This window comes from Pleurodeles waltl, chromosome 5, assembly GCF_031143425.1.
Source record: "Pleurodeles waltl isolate 20211129_DDA chromosome 5, aPleWal1.hap1.20221129, whole genome shotgun sequence".
NCBI classification, from domain to species: domain Eukaryota; kingdom Metazoa; phylum Chordata; class Amphibia; order Caudata; family Salamandridae; genus Pleurodeles; species Pleurodeles waltl.
The window spans coordinates 1,471,027,062-1,471,033,061 of NC_090444.1; positions in this window are offsets into that span (position 1 = coordinate 1,471,027,062).

The window sequence follows — 6,000 nt, forward strand, 5'->3', positions numbered from 1 at the left end:
AGTGACATTACAGTAAACCTGGATTTGACTTATAGAAACATAATTACGACAAGCTGCTAACCTGAATTGACGAAAAGGGTCCTGGAGTGAGTGAAGACGCTGTAAAATACGCAGAGAGAGAGTTTGCTGCTCAGAGTTGATTGTTGATCTATTCTGATTCTATACAAACATGGCTTATAGTAACAAAGGAAGTAAAGTGTGTGGTTGGTTAGGACTTATGATAGGTGTTGTATGCGCAATAATGATTGTGGGAGTGATTGTGGGAATGCCATGGAGAGAGAGTGAAACTATTAATGCAACTTTAAAACCTGAGACTACTACTACAACTAATAAACTATCACCATGGGAGAAATTTGAGCAAGACACAAGACATCTGCATGAGGGAACTAATGCAAAAGGGGAACTTTCTACTAATGTTTTCTATCGCTTACTAAATGAGTATGTGGAAACTATGGATGCGAAAGACTGTTATGTATGTACTAAAATTCCTTCATCTGTGCAGGAGGGAGTTACTTATCATAGCCTCCCTCTTACGTATGGGATCAGCTGTAGCTTGCTACTAACAAGATTTTATGATCAAGAGCATGTGCAATATTTTTATTCAAATTTAGATGTTGTGTTTTCTTTTGTGCCTGTTATTGAATTCTTAAATAAACTAGCTAAAGAACATGATATAAAATTAGTTAGAGGATTCTTTGAGCCAACACTAACATCTGGAACTGCTTATGCACATCGCAATAATTTAACATGCTTACTGTCTCCTGTAGAGAAAAGCTTTTTAGATCATACAGATGATAGACGCAAAGCATTAAAAGAAAGATTAGAAAAAGGTTTAGAAAAACGCACTTATGCAAATGATTACGCTTATACTGCAATTAAAACACAAGGCAAGTTAGCTATAGATGCATTACACGTAGGTAGACTCTGCATATATAGACCGAAATCTGATCAAGATAATTTGTTTGTAGGAACGAGTGAATGCAGGCATGTGTTTTTGTTTCAGAGCAAATGGACCTTTATGTTAATTGGACAAGACCCAGCAATTCCTGGAATCTATTACATATGTGGGTTAAATGCATATTACCATCTCCCTAAGGGATGGTATGGGACATGTTATTTGGGAATAATATTCCCAAAGATTTACCAGATTGATGACTTAAAACAAATACCTGAAACGTCTGGATTACAACATACCAGACAAAAACGAGAATCAGTGGCGGCTGTCATTGGTGACATATTTGGAGCTATAATCCCTTCAGTGGGGGTTATCCTAAATTCTATGAAAATTCAAAAGTTGTCTACTATTGTGGATAACATGCTGACAAACTTTACAGGCGCTATACTTCTGATGGATACTGAACTTGCTGCAGAAAGAGCTATGACTCTTCAAAACCGGCTTGCTTTAGACATTCTTTTAGCAAAGAGTGGAGGTGTGTACAAAATGCTTAATGAACGTCATTGCTGCTCATATATACCTGATAACAGTAAGAAAATTAGAAGCATGCTTACTAACCTGACTAGAGATAGTACAGATTTGAAGGATCTAAAAGAACCTGGTGTTTCGGAGAAATTTGGAAAAGGAATTGCCCGAGTGGGAAGCTGGTTTACCAACATTTGGAATGGGGTACTTGCAAAAATCATGATGGGATTATTAATTGTTCTGATTTGTTTATTGGGATTTTGGGGAATATGCAAGATTAATGATAAAGTGAAAAGAAATTGGACTAAAAGAACCAAAAGAAACGAAGAAAGTGAAAGAGAGAAAATGTTCAATGAAATATGGGAAAGCTCACATAAAGGGAACGATGTTGAAATGCGTATTATGAGCAAGGTGAAAAATTAAGACCAAAAGATTTGTGATGACGAGCGTCATCAGAGGAGGGACTGAGAGAGCGTAGTTTTTTATTACATATTATAGACGTGAAATGCTTATGATTAACAATGCTACTTTAAATAAAATATTCATTGAAATATATTCATTAACATAAAGGATTTTATGTGTGTAAACTAATGTCAACTATAAGAAATAATCGTTCATAGATTGCTAAAACTGTGCACATTAAAACGTATAAAACTGCATTCATTAGAACTCGTATATCTTAAGTTAGCATGAGTCAAGCAAAGCTGTGTAGCTCTCATATTAAAGCGTATTCTTCTGTCTCTTCAGTGTGCTGACTTGTAAAAGACCATGACCCATCGATTGTTCTTTTTCTTCAATAGTTCGCAACAATACCAGATTTTCTCATCCGCATGCTAGCAGCTTTTAGTATAAAGTTATGTGCTTCGAAACATTAATGGACACTTCCAAGGACGATGGAGCGAGAAGAAGAGAACTTTTGACCTGATACGTATAAAGACAATGAAGTAATCCCGGATGAGCCACCTATGAAAATACGTCAATTATGATGACCAATTAGAACATAAAGTTTTATCAAAAATGACAAAATGCATTACTTAATGTATAATTTGATAGGTTAACAATGGTGGGGTGTATTGACTGACCAATAGAATTTTGGGGGAATGAATCACGGAAAAGGGATAAAAACCCATGACACAGGAGACAAACAGTCATTAGGTAGGGAATGATATCGATTGCATCACGAAACTCTGTCACTCTATTTGGTGACCTGAGACTTAGAGAAAACCATCTTTGCCCATAGACTGCCCCTTACACTTTTCTCCTTATGAGGAGAGTGTCTTTGCCTTTAACTTAGATAGACTGACGGCGATCTAACTGATGTCCTGAAGACGAAGACTGATCCTGAATGCTGACCTATCTTGAGGAGGGTAATAACAACTATTGCTAATGAAATCTACTTACTTGCTTTTCTTTCTAGATACCAACTGCTGTATGTTTTTGATTAGAGACCTTAGTTAGACGTTTTCCAAATTGGTGTTCAAATTGTTTTGCATGAAGCCCAACATGCTAATGCTAATTAGAGGTTAGACGAGGTATCCATTTTGACTGACAAACCGACGTGACTGACGTGATGCTATGCTGAACTAGTATCTTAGAACATTCGATGTATTATGATTCACTTATATCCATCTGATTATGCTACTGATCTATGCATTATTGAAAGCTTATTATGGTTGTCATCTTGTGACTGTGCTTATATGCTTCCTGGCTTTGAGATTGATGCTTTTGCTATTAGATTGTAATCAATAGGGAATAAAATTCATAAAACTCCATTAAGGTGTGGTTATTCGTGACTGAAAGGTCATGATTGCGCCGAAGGTTTATTAATGACTAAAGTAAGATATATTTTGGTGTTAACTATTGACAATGTTATTGACATATTGATTGATATATTGATCAGTTTTCTCGTCCTACGGTGTCTCACCACTGGGCCCAAAGATTCATCGTCCTAAAACGAGTCCTGATGTGTATAAAGTGACATAGATGGACGTGTTAACAGTTCTAAAGATAGCTTCCCCCTAAATGTGAACCATCCTTAGTACTATGACTTGATCTGTGAGGTGAATTTTTCTAAAACGTCTTTAAACTAGGCACATGATACTTTTTCAATAACGCTAAAGCTTAAATAGCATGTAACGTCCCAGTCAGCGAGCAGTTGGAAAAAAGCATCTTCCTTGCATACAAAATATACGGAAGGAACAACAAATCTCCAGTAAGAATAAAAACATTTTTACCTGTTGCGTCAAGAATTTTCAATTCTATTAAGGACACGAAGGCCAGGATTATGCTTTTCTCTCTCTTTACTGAATAAACTCACAGCAGCAAATGAAACACTACAACAGAACCAACTACATTTCCCAATACATTCCCTCCTCACTGATGGCAGCAGGGGTGACTGGGGCAGGGAATGAGGTGCCTGGGGCGAAGGTGATGCCCACCCTCCTGGGTGAGCGGGCACAGGGCAAAGGCTGAGGGGCTGCTGGGAGGGCGGTGCTGGTAGGGGGGGGTTGGCGTATGTACCTGTAGATGCGGGGGGCACAGATGTTGCCGCCACCACAAGGGAGCTCCCATCAGAGGACGAGTCCGTGTCGCTGGTGTCAGCTCCTGTCTCTGCCGTGGAGCTCCCCTCGCCCACCGTCCCACTGGTGAATTCAGACTCTGTAGTGTCGCCCTCCAGGGCCATGTGGGATGCAGCTCCCTCGTGCTCCGGTGCCACTGCTCCTCCGCCTGATGATGCTAATGCACACAAGAACAGGGAGACCACAAAAAGGGGGGGGGTACAGAAGTAAGACATGTTGAGTGCATACATTACCGCTACAGTTAGCGGACACGACAGACACAGAAGCCCCCTGCACTACGCCGTGCTCTTGGGCTCCACTGTTCAATTCCTGGGAAATGGCCTACAAGGCTATGGATGACATCTGCAAACATAGATGACACAGGGGCATGACTAGGTGTACTTGGAACTCTACAGAGGTGGGCTGGGGTGCCACATGGCCTGCCTTACGGAGGGGCCTTTCCTACGGAACTCGCCCTGGCCTAGGGAAACCCACAGCCCACCTCCCCCACCCAGACCCCTCCACTGCACGCAAAGTCAGCAGAATGAGAGTGTACTCACCCTCTTGTGGCTGCTGTGATGCCCTCAAACGCCCATCCAACTCCGGGTAGGCCACCGCCAGGATCCTGAACATCAGGGGGGTCATGGTGAGACGGGCACCCCTCCCACGTTGGGAGGCCATCCCCAGCTGAGCCTCCGCCATCTTCTTGCTCCAGCGGCGAATGTCCTCCCATCTTTTACGGCAGTGGGTGCTCCGTCTGTGGTAGACCCCCAGGGTCTGGACGTCCTTGGCAATGGTACGCCAAATATATTTTTTCTGGTGGGCGCTGACCTACATGAAATGTACAGGGGAAAAAGAGAAGTTATTACCAACTGCACCGTCAAACTGATTGGCCCCCATCCCTACCCTTGCCATGTGGCACATGCATTCACCGTCTTTCATGCACGCAGCACTCTCCCCCCTTCTTACATCCAGCCCTCTCCACACAGGCATAGCCCATACAACATGCTCCCTGTGTACTTACCTGTTTGTCTGGAGGACCATAGAGTAGCATGTACTGGGGTAGGACCCCATCCACGAGCTTCTCCAACTCCTCCGATGTGAAGGCAGGGGCCCTTTCCCTAGACACTCGAGCCATTGTCTCTTCCAGACCGAGGTCACAGCAGCACTTGCAGTGTAGGTCCTCTCCTGTCGAAGATCAGGTATCGAGTGAGTGAGCAGATAGAAAATGGCGGTCACGTCCGCAGTACATTGTCATTGGCTCCTGGAACCCATAGGGTCCAATGTTAACATATGCAGCATTGCGCCGCGGTCTTCGACCGCCTACCGCGACGGTGTACAATGCCAGCGCAGTTACCTCACATCCTATTGTCCCACTTTAGAGGTCAGGCAGCCGCCATTTCAGGGCCCCACACGGCTTCATTTCCAACTGCGTCACACATACCTAGGGCTAGACTCAACACACATACAGGCCACCATTTGTGTATGATTGGTGTTCTGGGTATACTGTGGGTACGTACCTCTGAGTTGTTTGACTCTGTGCTCGCTGTTGTCCTTCATAGGCACCGTCCGCTGGGACATGTGAGGAGATGGCGGCATCCTCTGGTGTACCGACCGTTGGTGGACCTGTCGACAATGGAGGAGCGACATTTGATTATCACATACAGGCTTGACCGTGCCACAATCCAGGAACTGTGTACCCAGTTGGAGCCAGACCTGATGTCAGCAATCCGCCATCCCACAGGAATCCCCCCTCAGTGGGAATGGTTGTCTGGGTCTGGGGATATCCCTCCAGGTTAGTGCGTGTCTAACAGTTGTCCCTCCCCATTTGCAGGTGACTCTGGTTACCCCAACCTGTCATGGCTACTGACCCTAGTGAGGAATCCCAGGACAAGGGCAGAGGAACGCTACAATGAGGCCCATGGGCGAACTAGGAGGGTGATCGAGCGGACCTTCGGCCTCCTGAAGGCCAGGTTCAGGTGCCTCCATTGAACAGGTGTATCCCTATTTTACTCACCAAAG